Source organism: Lithobates pipiens, unplaced genomic scaffold (genome assembly GCF_037356315.1).
Source record: "Lithobates pipiens isolate NorthernLeopardFrog02 unplaced genomic scaffold, aLitPip1_a1.2 Scaffold_19, whole genome shotgun sequence".
NCBI lineage: Eukaryota > Metazoa > Chordata > Amphibia > Anura > Ranidae > Lithobates > Lithobates pipiens.
Genome location: NW_027507764.1, coordinates 126,110,733 through 126,126,760, shown reverse-complemented (window position 1 = coordinate 126,126,760; position 16,028 = coordinate 126,110,733). Strand labels below are relative to the sequence as shown.

The following is a 16,028-nucleotide window of genomic DNA, read 5'->3' as shown; positions in this document are numbered from 1 at the left end:
CTCAAAATCACATGATTGCAATGATGTAGCATAAGGCTGGGTCTCTACGCATTTCGTGAAGATGTTCAATCATCAGGAGCAATAACAATTTGGATAAATCTATAGTAGGACAAAAAATGTAGAATGGACTGATGTTTGACACACGGGGGGAATAGGGCTGAGGAGGGATAGCATTTCCCAAGCACTCTTAACTACATATGAATTGGATATATAGCAATTAATAATTTTCATGACTGAAGGCACCACAGCAAAGAAAGAAAACCATGGCAGCCTGTGTGTTGGGGTCTCGAGGTGAATAAAGTGTGTGCTCCACCCACATGCAGTCTTTATAGCCACAGGCAGCCATGGTGTGCCGCCAAAGTCACGCTGCTTGATCAAGGAGCAAGCAGTTTTGATGCCCAGACACTTAGTGTCACTTGGCAACTGGCGCTCAAACTTCCCCTTGTGTTGATAATATATATATACAATAGGGACGGAGGCAGATGAACCTACCAGTCATTGCCCCAGTCCCAGATCCTTTTCCCCCTCCTTTCAGCCTGTGGATGATGAACCTATGAATAACTCTACACAGGTGCAACTACAAACACAGCTAGTGCCTTGCTTCATAATGGCAGCACAAATGACTGAAAGTAATGTGCAGGAGGTAGGAAGGGATGGACAAGCTACAGCACCATCACAAAGTGCAGCATAGCCAGGAATGTGGCAATGACAGGTATAGAAAGGTTTCAAAGGGTTGGGGAGCTGCTATAGGTTTGTCTCTCATACCTCCTTATATGCAAGTATAGATGCCTATCATAGCCTTCCTATTCAGAAAAGGAATCGTACTTACCTAGGTGGCTGATGCTGCATCAGTCCCCCGGCATATCCAACACTGAGAACTGAGTGATCAAACACCATCACTCGCTTGGTTCTCACAGCTCTGTGAGCAGAGAGATGGTGACTGTCAGTCACAGCTCTCTGCTCTGCCCCCTCCTTTCTCACTGGAGCGCTAGGCTGTGGAAAGGGCTGAGAGCAGCCAGCTCAGGCTCTCAGCAGCTCACTGAGAGGCTGAGCCGGTGGCTAAACCAGGCATATGGGTGGATCCTGACTTCATTGTCGCGATCTTGCCTGAGAATGGATGAGCTCTGTGACGTCAGCCGACAGCGGGCTTTAGCTCTCTGTCTGCTGAAAATGGGTCACAGGAGGGCAGAATGAGCTGCACTCCTGTGATCCACAGGAGAAGTATAGCCAAACGAGCTTTTGCTGCCGGCTCCCTTTTCTGCATCTATCCTCTGCCAAATGTGAAAAAGATTGGATTGTGTGTCCAATTGGGTTGTGTCTCTAACTGACTCATCTCCTTTGTGATTGTTCTCAGTGGGACATCTAACTCTGTTAAGCTTGCAATGCATGTGCCAATTTACGGTCAATTTTAAACACTTTCCACCCACTGTAAATTGTACATGCAATTGTAAGTAAGTAAAAATAAATATGAATGGGTAGTTAAGCATCTTCACACTATAAATTGTGTGAATTTTCACTTAAAGTGTTACTAAACCCAGGACACTGCATTCAATATATCTGGTCTCCCACAGTACACAGAACATAGAAATGCAATTATTTTAGTAAATATAAGCTGCTAAATACCTTTTCTCATCAGCAGTATATTCTGTAGCAGTCTTGTGACTTCTATCAGTGTCCAGCCAAGCACTGGTTAAAGCTTGTAGAAGGAGTTTTCTGACTGTCCTATGAGACTGCAAGACCCCTGACCCTCTGTATTGACAGTACTAATTGGCCCTGTACTGATCACTTGCATCCTCATAAGAAAAAAAAAATCTCTAGCAATACACACAAAGCTGAGCATGTGCAGCCTGATTCCATAGACTCTGTGTTATCAGGAAATTATTAGGGGACAGTGGAACGAGGGGAGGATCAAACAGCCTGGTTGTATCTGTGTCTGTGTCTGAAAAAAACAGAATTCCTGGATAGATAAAATACACAGTATCTCACAAAAGTGAGTACGCCCCTCACATTTTTGCAAATATTTTATTATAACTTTTCTTGTGACAACACTGAAGAAATTACACTTTACGATATAAAGTACTGAGTGTGCAGCTTATATAACAGTGTAAATTTGCTGTCCCCTCAAAATAACTCAACACACAGCCATTAATGTCTAAACCACTGGCAACAAAAGTGAGTACACCCTCACGTGAAAATGTCCAAATCGGCCCAAAGTGTCAATATTTTCTGTGGCCACCATTTTTTTCCAGCACTGCCTAAATCCTCTTCACCAGAGCTTCACAGGTTACCACTGGAGTCCTCTTCCACGCCTCCATGATGACATCACGGAGCTGGTGGATGTTAGAGATTTTGCGCTCCACCACCTTCTATTTGAGGATGCCCCACAGATGCTCAATAGGGTTTAGGTCTGGACACATGCTTAGCCAGTCCATCACCTTTCCCCTCAGCTTATTTAGCAAGGCAGTGGTCGTCTTTGGGGTCATTATCATGTTGGAATACTGCCCTGTGGCCCAGTCTCCGCAGGTATGGGATCATGTTCTGCTTCAGTATGTCACAGTACATGTTGGCATTCATGGTTCCCTCAATGAACTGTAGCTTCCCAGTGATGGCAGCACTCATGCAGCCCCAGACCATGACGCTCCCACCACCATGCTTGACTGTAGGTAAAACACACTTGTCTTTGTACTCCTCACCTGGTTGCCGCCACACACGCTTGACACCATCTGAACCAAATAAGTTTATCTTGGTCTCATCAGACCACAGGACATGGTTCCAGTAATCCATGTCCTTAGTCTACTTGTCTTCAGCAAACTGTTTGCAGGCTTTCTTGTGCATCATCTTTAGAAGAGGCTTCCTTCTGGGATGACAGCCATGCAGACTAATATGATGCAGTGTGCGGCGTATGGTCTGAGCACTGGTAGGCTGACCCCCCCCCCCCACCACCCCTTCAACCTAAAGAGCAATGTTGGCAGCACTCATATATCTATATCCCAAAGACAACCTCTGGATATGACGCTGAGCATGTGCACTCAACTTCTTTGGTCAACCATGGCGAGGCCTGTTCTGAGTGGAACTTGTCCTGTTAAACCTCTGCATGGTTTTGGCCACAGTGCTGCATCTCAGTTTCAGGGTCTTGGCAATCTTCTTATAGCCTAGGCCATCTTTATGTAGAGCAACAATTCTTTTTTCAGATCCTCAGAGAGTTCTTTGCCATGAGATGCCATGTTGAACTTCCAGTGACCGGTATGAGAGAGTGAGAGTGATAACATCAAATTTAATACACCAGCTCCCCATTCACACCTGAGACCTTGTAACACTAATGAGTTACATGACACTGGGGAGGAAAAATGGCTAATTCTTCCCAATTTAGACATTTTCACTTAGGGGTGTACTCACTTTTGTTGCCAGCGGTTTAGACATTAACTAGTTGCTGACCGCCGGCTGTCAAATGACGGGCAGGTGGCGCACCTATTGTGGCAGGAGGCCGTCATATGACGGCCTCCCGTTTAAACAGGGAAGGCGCGCGATCGTGCGTACGCATCCCTGTTTCTTCGGTGGTGGCATGTCACGGAGACACCACTCGCCACCGAAGGGGGTGAACAGCCATTGGTTATGGCTGTTTACCACGTGATCGGCCGTGATGAAGTCACGGCCGATCACAGATGGTCACACCCCGACTGTGCACGGCGCATGCACGCGATCGTGAGCACGCTGCGCGTGCACGTCGGTGGCAGTGTGTTCCCCGGGAACACTGCTTGTCACCGACGCTGGTAAAGAGCCAGTGGCCAGCTATTTACCCACGTGATCAGCTGTGATCCTTTCACAGCCGATCACTAAAATGTAAACAAACCGCCGTAACGAGATGTTACCGGGTTCTCCTCCTCACACACTGATCGTGTGTGAGGAGGAGATTGCAGTAACATCTCGTTACCTATAAAAAGGTGCATACAAAAATAGTAATAAACTTCCAAAGAACTAATTAGTTGCACGTGGCGCTATAACCTGTGTATCTTTCAGTGCACAAGTCCTCACCCCCTCAGTGATCCTATCTCAAATGATAAATTGTATAATCAATAACAAAATATATAAATGTTAATCACTCAGTGAATAACCAAATTTGCATTTAAATTACACATATAGTGAAAAATATAAACGAATGTGAATATAGTCCATCCACCACACAGTATTTGCAAAAGAATCCAGATTACAGAAAGTCTTTCTATAAATGCATAAAAAGAATATCCAGTGTTCAGATTCCTTTCTACAAGTGACTCCTTCACCCCACCATCCGTGATTTATGCTCCCCCCTTCGTGAAAACACTCACCGACTGCTAAGCCTTACACTCTCGTGTGAGGCTCAAGGGCTTTCAAATAATCTCTCAAGATGAAATCCAGACCCCAGCACATCCGATTGGAACTTCTCCACTTACGCACCTCTTTGTATAAATATATACCTCAAAGAGAAATCACAGAGGGAGACCCCAATAGTGTAATACTGCAAACACTCTTTAATGTATTAAAAATCTCACTCCTTATGCACTCACATGAACTTAAAAACGCAAAATCACTTCAAAAGAGTAAAAAGACTCGCTTCACAACTTCACTCCACAATACTATTCTGAATACGTCGGGGCATTGGTGGTCACAGCAGACTCATAAGATACGATACTGTATCACTTGATCTCACCCCTCCTCGTGCGTCCCGCCTGGTCCCACACAGCAGGTCTAATCGAAAAAGGGCGCCTTCAAGTCAGATGAAACAGTCCTCTTAATCGTGTGCCTCCTTCCCAGCTCCGTGTATGTCAGCTCAAAAATCACCAGATAGCCACGCCCCCGACATGTTTCGTCACATCAGACTTAATCATGGGATTGGCTATCTGGTCCAGCATCCCTCCTTATATTCCCCCATCATCGAATCAGCGTCCTTAATTTTTCTTCTGTCACTCCCATATTACTGGAGTGTATACTAACGTCCATAGCACGCGCCGACGCCAAATGCCCGATTTGCGCATGCCCAAATCGCAACATTCGATTTCTCCATTTCGAAAACTGGTATATCATACCAAACATTCGATTTGAGAGTTCGCTACAGTTTCCTGCCCGTGCGTCGATATTTGTCACGTGCGTCGAAAGATTCGATCTTAGATTCGATCTTAGATATTGCATTCGATCTTAGATTCGATCTTAGATATTGCATTCGATGCTTTATAGGTTCCGCTCCGGTCGCAATACTTAACAAACTCTGCATGCTAATAGATCTCGCATGCGCCGGGATCGAGACTAAGTGTCCCCATCTCCACAATAATCAAGTATTGGGTTCCATGTCCCCACACTCCATCACTGAAAAGATGTGGAACCCTTAAAGTACTACCTCTAGTGATGTTACTAACCGTCAGTAGTATCTCTCCATGTACGTAAACGGTGTCCTTCTATATGGCGCATTGTATTAAGTCAACTAATATTACACTGAGTAGCCATACCCCCACACAGCATGCAAACCAGTGTATATAGAACTATAGACTGGTGCCATACTCTGTCGCCGTGTCATCAATGCGCCAACGTTTACAATAATGGTTACAATAATGGATATCATACATCTCGTTACCGCCTACAGTACAGATCAAGCACACTGATTTCCCCACCACCCCTCATAGTACCTGTCAACCACAGTCCATCAGAGTACCTGTCACAGTCCATCAGAGTATTTGAGTACCTGTCACAGTCCATCAGAGTATTTGAGTACCTGTCACAGCCCATCAGAGTACCCGAGTACCTGTCACAGTTTATCTGAGTACCCGAGTACCTGTCCCAGCCCATCTGAGTACCCGAGTACCTGTCACAGTTCATCTGAGTACCCGAGTACCTGTCACAGCCCATCAGAGTACCTGAGTACCTGTCACAGCCCATCAGAGTACCCGAGTACCTGTCACGGCCCATCAGAGTACCCGAGTACCTGTTACGGCCCATCAGAGTACCCGAGTATCTGTCATGGCTCATCAGAGTACCCGAGTACCTTTCACAGCCCATCAAAGTACCCGAGTACCTGTCACAGCCCATCAAAGTACCCGAGTACCTGTCACAGCCCATCTGAGTACCCGAGTACCTGTCACAGCCCATCTGAGTACCCGAGTACCTGTCCCAGTCCATCTGAGTACCCGAGTGCCTGTCACAGTTCATCTGAGTACCTGAGTACCGGTCACAGTTCATCTTAGTACCCGAGTACCTGTCACAGTCCATATGAGTACCTGTCACCTCCCTTCAGAGTACCCAAATACCAGTCACCAAGCCATCAGAGTACCTGTCACCAGGCCATCAGAGTACCCGAGTACCTGTCACCAGGCCATCAGAGTACCCGAGTACCTGTCACCAGGCCCTCAGAGTACCTATCTCCAGCCCATCAGAGTACTCGAGTACCTATTTGCAGCCCACGTCTCATAGAATATACGTTGGGGTGTTTGCTTTCCAAAATGGGGTCATTTTGTGGGTAATTTCACTGTCCTGGTGGTCCAGGACCTTCAAAAGTGTGATAGGTAGGAATGAAATGAGATGTGTCATTTATGCTCCTAGAAAGCCTGAACGTACTACTTCAATGTTCGGCCTCTCTATGTGGCCAGGCTGTGTAAAAGTCCTACACATGTGGTATCGCCATACTCGGGAGGAGTAGCAGAATGTATTTTGGGGTGTAATTTTTGCTATATACATGCTATGTGTTAGAAATATCTTATAAATTGACAATTTTGTGTAAAAGAAAATGCGTTTTATTTTTTTTCCACATATTCCAAAAACTTCTGGAAAAAAAATAACCGTTAAAAAGACTCATTATGCCTCACAGATTATACGTTTGGGTGTTTGCTTTCCATAATGGGGTCATTTTATGGGAAATTCCATTGTCCTGGTACTCCGGGGCCTTCAAAATATAATAGGTGGTTGAGAAATGAGATGCGTCATTTTTGCTCGTAGAACGTCTGAAGGTACTACATCAATGTTGGTGCTCTGTATGTGGCCAGGCTGTGTAAAAGTCTCACACATGTGGTATCGCCGTACTCGGGAAGAGTAGAAGAATGTATTTTGGGGTGTAATTTGTTGTATGCATATGCTGTGTGTGAGAAATAACCTGATAATATGACAATTTTGTAAAAAAAAAAAATAATACAAAAAAATCTTCATTTTACAAAGAATTGTGGGAAAAAAATGACAGCTTAAAAAAACTCCCCATGCTACTTACTTAATACCTTGGAATGTCTACTGTGTAAAAAGGGGTCATTTGGGGGGTATTTGTACTTTCCTGACTTGTTAGTGTCTCAAGAAATGAGATACACCTGATGTACTGAAGGCCTGATCAGATGTGATCAATTTTCAGCGATTGGCACCATAGTTTGTAGACTCTATAACTTTCACAAAGACCAAATAATATACACTAATGTGGGTTATTTTTACCAGATAGGTAGCAGTATAAATTTTGGCCAAAATTTATGAAGAAAAATTACTAATTAGCAAACATTTATGACAGAAACAAAGAAAAAGGCATTTTTTTTCACAAAATTTACGTTTTATTTTATTTATAGCACAAAAAATAAAAAACCCACTAGTGATTAAATACCACTAAAAGAAAGCTCTATTTGTGTGGAAAAAAGGACGCAAGTTTCATATGGGTACAGTGTTGGATGACTGAGTAATTGTCATTCAAACTGTGAGAGCGCTGAAAGCTGAAAATTGGTCTCGTCAGGAAGGGGGTGTAACTGCACTGTATTGAGGTGGTTAATGACTGTGTGTTAAGTTATTTTGAGGGGACAGCAAATTTACACTCACTACTTTACATTGTAGCAAAGTGTCACATTTCTTCAGTGTTGTCACATGAAAAGATATAATAAAATATTTACAAAAATGTGAGGGGTGTACTCACTTTTGTGAGATACTGTTTATCTGGCATACATTTTAAGAGCTTTCACTTTTGTGTACCATTAACCCTTATCATCTTTTTTCTCTCTCTCTGGGGGGATAATCTGACAATAAAAAACAAAAATATAGTTTGATTTTCCTTAATGAGACCAAGAATGCATATTCTGCAGTGAATGACTTTAAAATAAACTGGAGTTATATCTAAATTTAATTTATAAACTATTGCTAGCAATCAGATGTTAATTTTATTCATTTAAATGAGATTTTTACTTTATGCAAAGTACAACAAAGGAAAATGATAATTTTATCACAGGCTACAAATGAGTGTGAATAACTGTTGATTATTTTTCAAAATTGCAAACACTTTAATAACAAGTCTCTTGATAATTATATGAGTATTGTATTATTAGTAATTTTCACTATGTTGTAGCTCAAATATATATGAGTGACATTGCATCAAAGATCGCAACCACAAAAAAATGTACTTGGTAATTATAAAGACTTCCTTGAAAGAAATATCTTAATGAATTATAATTCTAGTGAATGAAGAAGTCAGTTGCATTTAAATGCAATGAAAAAGCATAAATTATTTGTTAATAAAAACATCTCAGTTACTATAAGGACAATACATCCTTGACAATTGTACTTTATAGCATATTTTCGCACACATACATGGTAATTATTATTATTATTATCATTAGTATTATTATTATTTTGCTGTTGTTGTTATTAAAGTTTATGTAAAATCAATCACTAAAACGTCATATAAACTTTAATATTTTAATATAATTTTAAAAGTCATATTAAATACTTTTAAATATAAAGCTTTTAACAAAGCGCTACTTGGTGAATAATGGAGACTTCAGACCAGTCTGAATAATGTGTCCGAGTTTCAGGCTAACTGAAAAACCAGGCCTGGGTGAATCCCAGACAAGTGGCAGCCCTACCACTCAGTCTTAGGCCCCTTTCACACTGGGGCAGTGGGTGTGTATTTTTAGCGGTGCTATACCATCAATTTCGCAACGCAATTCAGCCACTAGCGGGCACTTTTACCCACGCTAGCGGCTGAGAAAGCGCAGAAGCGCATCAGCGCTTTGCTAGCGGTATTGCCGTACTGCTCATTGATTTCAATGGGCAGGAGCAGTGGAGAAGCGAAATACGCACCGCTCCTTTACCGTTCCAAAGATGCTGCTTGCAGGACTTTTTTTAGCGCCCTGCCAGCGCACCGCTCCAGTGTGTAAGCCCTCAGGGCTTTCACATTGGAGAGATAGGAGCGGCTTTTTCAGGGCGCTTTGCAGAGTGCCCCAGTGTGAAAGGGGTCTTAGTTGCAGAGCACAATAATAAATATTGTGCCAGTCCTACATAGTTTAATAAAATAGTCATGGGAAATTTACCCTTACAAGTGTAGATGTTGATTGCGGATGGATTTTTGATGTTGGCTGTAATTCTATAGTATAACAATGGTGCTTTTTTAGGCCAATCACTGCTTTTTTTTTATTTGCAGTTACAATTTTTTTATTGCTATTTAAAAATAGAAAAATAATACAGAATTTTCTATATCAAAACACCCAAGTAGTGTGAATTCACATCTCTCTATAACTCAAGTAGCTATATCCCAATTCAAATGTAGTTAAAGTAAATATCAGCATGTTTTGATCCTGTAATTCAAGCTATATTTTTTACAAACACAAACCTTTACTTGTGAGTCCCTTCCTCCTCATTCAGAAAAAAAAAGATAAGGGGGGGGGGGGGGGGGGAGACAAAATCAAAGAAAAGAGGCCAATCACTGCTGTTCTCTGCTATTGCTGGTACGTTCCAGATGCTTTTCTGCATGTGTGTTTTGACGTGCATTTGATGCGTTTTTTGATGCGTTTTTGGTGTGTTTTTGATAAAGTCCAGTGCATTTTTTACGCTTTTTTTTCTTAACCTTATGGGCCAGTTCATACCACATGCAGTCCAGTGCATTTTCTTTCTGCATCAAAAATGCATTGAAAGTAGGTTATATGGTTTTCAATGGCATAGTTCAAACCAGTGCTTGCAGTTCCAGTGCATTCGAGTTCCAGAAAAAAAAAGTAGAACATGTAGCATTTTTCCTGCACTGGACTGTACTGGAGTGATGTAAAATGCACTGGAACGCTCTTAAACAGACAAAAAATGCACTGGAACACACATGTCCTTATTTAAGGTTAAGAAAAAAGAGAGGGGGAAATGCACTGGACTGCATTAAAAATGCACAAAAAACACACTGGAACACGTCAAAAACACACATCCAGAAAAGCATCTGAAACAGATGCGGACTGCGTTTCTATGGTGTGAGCTGGCCCTAAATAAGGACATGTTTGTTCCAGTGCATCTTTGGTGCGTTCCGGTGCGTTCCTGTGTGTTCCTGTACAGTCCAGTGCAGGAAAAATGCAACATGTTGTACCGTATATACTCGAGTATAGGCCGACCCGAGTATAAGCCGAGGCCCCCAATTTACCCCCAAAAAACTGGGAAACTTATTGACTCGTGTATAAGCTGAGGGTGAGACATCCCTGTGTCCCGTCCATCCCTGTGTCCCGTCCGTCCCTGTGTCCCGTCCGTCCCTGTGTCCATCCCTGTGTCCCATCCGTCCCTGTGTCCCGTCCGTCCCTGTGTCCATCCCTGTGTCCCGTCCGTCCCTGTGTCCCGTCCGTCCCTGTGTCCGTCGCTGTGTCCCGTTCGTCGCTGTGTCCCGTCCGTCGCTGTGTCCCGTCCGTCGCTGTGTCCCGTCCGTCGCCGTGTCCCGTCCATCGCTGTGTCCCGTCTGTCGCTGTGCTGTGCTGTCCGTCCATCCCTGCCTACCTGTGTCAATCTGCAGCCTCTGTGTGCCACGCTCTCCTCCTGGCAGATGGCGGCCATTCCTCGGTTCAAAAGCCGCACCTCCCTCTCTGTGATAGGCGGAACACTCAATTTCCTAGCAGTCAGTGTTCCGCCTATCACGGACATCCGCTCATCCTCGTCCATAGTATGAGAATGAGCGGATGTCCGTGATAGGCGGAACACTGACTGCTGGGAAATTGAGTGTTCCGCCTATCACAGAGAGGGAGGCGCGGCTTTTGAATAGTAGAATGGCCACCGTCTGTCTGCTCGACACGCTGATCGGGCAGGCAGACGGCGATGGCTCGAGTATAAGCCGAGGGGGGCACTTTCAGCCTCAAAAAAGAGGCTGAAAATCTCGGCTTATACTCGAGTATATACGGTACCTTTTTTTCTGGAACTGGAACGCACTTGAACTACAAGCACTGGTGTGAACCATGTTATTGAAAACCATATAATCTACTTTCCATGGTTTTTAATGAATGAAAAAAAAAAACATACTGGACTGCATGTGGTGTGAACTGGCACTTCATCTTTATTAAAGTGGAACTTCAGTCATTTTTTTCATCTTTCCATCTATTAAATCTTCTGCCCTTGTTGTTTTAACTTTGGACGGTAAAACCTGTTTCCTGTTTCTTGTCTGGTAAAAACCTAGGCTTATGACATCCTGCACAGCTCTCTCTCTCACTTTGTGACGGTTTGCCGGGAAGGGAGGGGGTGAGTCATAAGAGGGCCAATGAGAGCTGCAGGGCTGCAAAGCTGGGGGTGTGCCTCTGTGTGTGCCTGTGTAAATCCAGGAAGTGAACAGGCAGCTTCAGCTGCCCACAGTAAAATGGTTGCAGCCAGACTCAGCGGATGGAGATTTCTGTAGCATGTTTGGTAAGTACAGAATCACAGTATATATAAAATAATATGCAAAGTGGTTGAAGGAAGCTTCAGAATGGCAAAGATGTTTTTATTACAAATTATGTGAGCAGACTTCAGTTCCTCTTTAAGTCAAACATCTTTAAATTCAATAAGTCTTGCCATTTGGGTTTATTTATTACTGTGCACCATAATGGAATGGATTAGACAACTTGGATCTATTTTTTTTTTTTTTACTACAAGCAGTTTGCAGTGCCTGCTTCAGGGTTACAGTGAGTTCTTTAATAACTATCGTAATAAGCATTTTACAAAAAATATGACTTTGTTAACCACTTCCCAACCGGCGCTCAACGATGTACGTCGGCAGAATGGCTCGGGCAGGCAAATTGGTGTACAGGTACGTCCATTTGAAATTGCCACCATGTCATTGCGTGCGTGCCACCGTAAGTGTGCGCGCATGCCAATCGGGACCCCCATGAGTCCAGTTGTGGGTCCCGTGAACTCGATCGCTGCGGGAATACCCACAATCATCTCACGGGGAGGCTGAATGGGGAGATGCGGAAGTAAACAGCATCTCCCCGTTTTGCCTAGCAACAAGTGACACTGATCTCTGCTCCCTGTGTTTGGAGCAGAGATCAGTGTTCACTAACACACAGCCACACCCCCCACAGTTAGTAACACTCCCCTAGGACACACTTAACCCCTACACTGCCACCCCCTGGTTAACCCCATTCACTGCCATTTACACAGGAATCAGTGCATTTGTTATTGCACTGATTGCTGTATAAATGACAATGGTCCCAAAAATGTGTCAAAAATGTCCGATGTGTCAGCCATAATGTCGCAGTCACAATACAAATCGATGGTCGCCGCCATTACTAGTAAAAAAAAAAAATATTAATAAAAATGCCATAGAACTATCCCCTATTTTGTAAACGCTATAAATTTTGCACAAACCAATAAATAATTGCTTATTTTTTTTTTACCAAAAATATGTAGAAGAATACGTATCGGCCTAAACTGAGGGAAAAACATTTTTATATATATTTTTGGGGGATATTTATTATAACAAAAAATTAAAAATAATGGGTTTTTTTCAAAATTGTTGCTCCTTTCTTGTTTATAGCGCAAAAAATAAAAACCGCATGGGTGATCAAATACCACCAAAACAAAGCTCTATTTGTGGGGAAAAAAAGGACATCGATTTTGTTTTGGAGCCATGTCGCAGTTAAAGCGGCGCAGTGCCGAAATCGCAAAAAGTGGTCTGGTCTTAAAGCGGTGTTTGAGCTGTAAAAATTTTTTTTTTAAAGTAAGCAGCTAAAAAAAAAGTAGCTGCTGACTTTTGATAAGGAGACTTACCTTTCCAGGGCACCTGCGGCTGACATATCCCTCGGCTCTCGGGTCCCAGCGCCGCCATTCGTACTAAGGCAACCAGGCAGTGGAGTCTTGCGGCTTCACTGCCCGTTTCCTACTGCGCATGCGCGAGTCACGCGGCGCTTTGTGAATGGGACGCGCTGTGTTAGGGAACACCCAGTTCCCAGAACACAGTGCGCCCCATTACCCAGAAGACTGAAGATCACAGAGGAGCAGGAAGAAGGTAGATTAGGAAGACTGCCTAGCAACAGGGATTTCTGACCAGGTAAAAAAAAAAATTCTAATTTATTTTTTACATTTTTTAATAATATTAATGCTCTTTTTTTCTCAGGGTGGCCCTCCACTTTAAGCCAGCAAAATGGTCCAGTCTGAAAGTGGTTAAAGTATGTTCCTTTTTTTTATAAAAGCCAGAGTGTACCAGGAAAGCCTTGCCATCTGTCATCTTCAAGTTAAATAATTCTTAGCATGGGTACAATAATTACAGCAACACCTAATTGCTTATAAATATTTTCTAAATACTTTGCTATGTTTTCATATTTTTAATTTGTTGTTTCTATTTGAAAAATTCTAAATTGTTACTGTGAATTTCCATTACCAAGCCGGGTCAGAAGTACCTCCTAGTGTGAATATTCCAATGGTTAAGAATCTCTGACATGCTCTTTCCACTCTGAGCTCCGACCGGCAGACTGGGAATCTGTTCCTGTTGGAGCCGAGTCCGCTGAAATTAAACTGTCGAGGAAATAGAGTACTGATGATGTTAAGATCAATGACATCTCACTGGAGAATTGCATTGCCGTGAAGGAGAAGTATGCCAAGTACCTTCCACACAGCGGAGGAAGTTATGCCGCCAAACGCTTCCATTGCCCCATTGTGGAGCATCTGACAAACTCCCTCATGATGCACGGCAGGAACAACGGAAAGAAGCTGATGACAGTCAGGATTACAAAGCGCACCTTTGGGATCATCCGCCTGCTGACTAGTGAGAACCCCCTGCAAGTGTTGGCGAATGCCATCATTAGCAGTGGCCCTCGTGAGGACTCCACCCATATCGGTAGAGCCAGAACATTGAGCAGAGTCAATCAGGCTATTTGGCTCTTGTGCACCAGAGCTCGAGAAGCTGCCATCAGGAAAATTAAGACCATTGCTAAATTTGTCACCGATGAGCTCATCAATGCAGCAAAGGGCTCCTCTAACTCCTACACCACCAAGAAGAAAAATGAATTGGAGAAGAGTTGCCAAGTCCAACCGTTAAATTTGTCAAAAGCCTTCTGTTGCTAATCTTGCAGTAAAATCCAAAAATTGTCAAAAAAAAGAATCTCTGACATACTGTATATCATAACTTAGGAAGGCATTGCCATACCATGAAATAAAACTACACTGACAAAATTTAATGCAACACATTCCAGTTCACTGAGAACCTGGTTAAAACTAGTAGGGCTCTATATACATGGTTGATGAGCTCTTTAATAAGCCTTATGCCGCGTACAGACGACCGGACTTTCCAGCAGAAAAGGTCAGACAGTCTTCCCGATGGACTTTCGACAGAGTTCCGACGGACTTCCGAACGAACGGACTTGCCCACACACATGAACGGACTAAGTCAGTTTGAAAGTCTGTTAGTTTTGAATGTGATGACGTAAGATAGGACTAGAAAAGTTCAATAGCCAGTAGCCAATGGCTTCCCTTGAGTCGTATTTGGCCCATCGGACTAGCATACAGACAAACGGATTTCCCGCTAGGAATTGAGTCCATTGGACAGATTTGAAACATGGTCTATTTCTAGGTCCATCGGATTTTTTTAATGATTGATTCCGTTGGACCTGGTCTGCCAGAAAGTCTGGTCATGTGTACACGGCATTACAAGTGTCACATAAAGTAAACAATTGATGGCTGTCTACATCTTGTAGAATGAGTTGAGTAATTTATTTATTTATTTATTTTTGACACTAGCGCGGTTTCCTTTTCACTAAAACGAGTTGAGTACCTCACACATGGGGGTTAATTTACTAAAGGCAAATAGACTGTGCACTTTGCAGTTGCTCCAGAGCTTGGTAAATGAGTTAAAGCCTCACTTTGCAAAGAATAGCCAATCACGGGCAAGAAAAAAAAACAAAAAACATTTTTGCTTGCTCATGATTGGTTGATAGAAGTCAGCAGGGCTTCTGCTCATTTACTAAGCTCTGGAGCAACTGCTCTTTGCAAAGTGCACTGTCTATTTGCCTTTAGTAAATCAACCCCATAGAGTTTGATTTACCAAAGGAGTTAAGCATATTCATGCAATGAGGTTTCTACAGCACCGAATGTGTTGGGCGTAGCACCTGAACGTGATGCTTCTATAGACCGATCTACTTTTTAGAAAGAGCAATTTATAATTACTATCCAGAGGAAAAATATTAAATTCAGATGTTGCTATGGGTTATTGCATTTTGTACATTGCTATTTCCCCTTGCCCTGTTTGCTATTTCACTAGTACCCTAGTACATTCTTCTATGAGAGCGGTAAGTAAATAAAACTTTATTTTTTAGGTCTGTGCTTTGTGCAATAGGTCTTGAGGCCACTACTCCTCATTGTGTGAGGTTCTATGAGTGTTTGGATCTGATACCACATTCAAAGTATATAGTAGAAGGCCATTTGGTGTGTGTGCTAGGATCATTAAAAGGTATGTAAAGTCTTTTTGATGGTTTTTCAGAGATAGTATGTATTTAAATGAGATCAGTAAGATGCAAATATTCTTATCAATGCATGTTAATGTTTTAAAAACCTTGTTTCTATGTATAGTTTATAATTATTTATGCACATGAGGGCAACCATATTTTGTCACTACATACATACATAGGCTCCTCTTCCCAGTTAATGGTGCTACAAAGTGATTGTGTTTTAAGCCAGCCATACATGGATTGAAATTCAACCGTTTCAGCAGGGACCAGCCGAGTTTCGATCCATGTATGGGGAGACTGGTTGTACACAGGGGCGGACTGACAACACATAGGGCCCCTGGGCAACAGGAGATTATGGGGCCCCCAGGCAATCAGAGATTATGGGGCCACACAGTA

The 16,028-nt window shown here is 42.9% G+C and overlaps 1 pseudogene; it reads left to right on the top strand.

Moving 5' to 3' along the window:
* The first annotated feature begins 607 nt into the window (after positions 1–607).
* On the top strand, positions 608–14,227 carry LOC143998027 (small ribosomal subunit protein uS7 pseudogene; annotated as a pseudogene).
* The last annotated feature ends 1,801 nt before the right edge of the window (positions 14,228–16,028 follow it).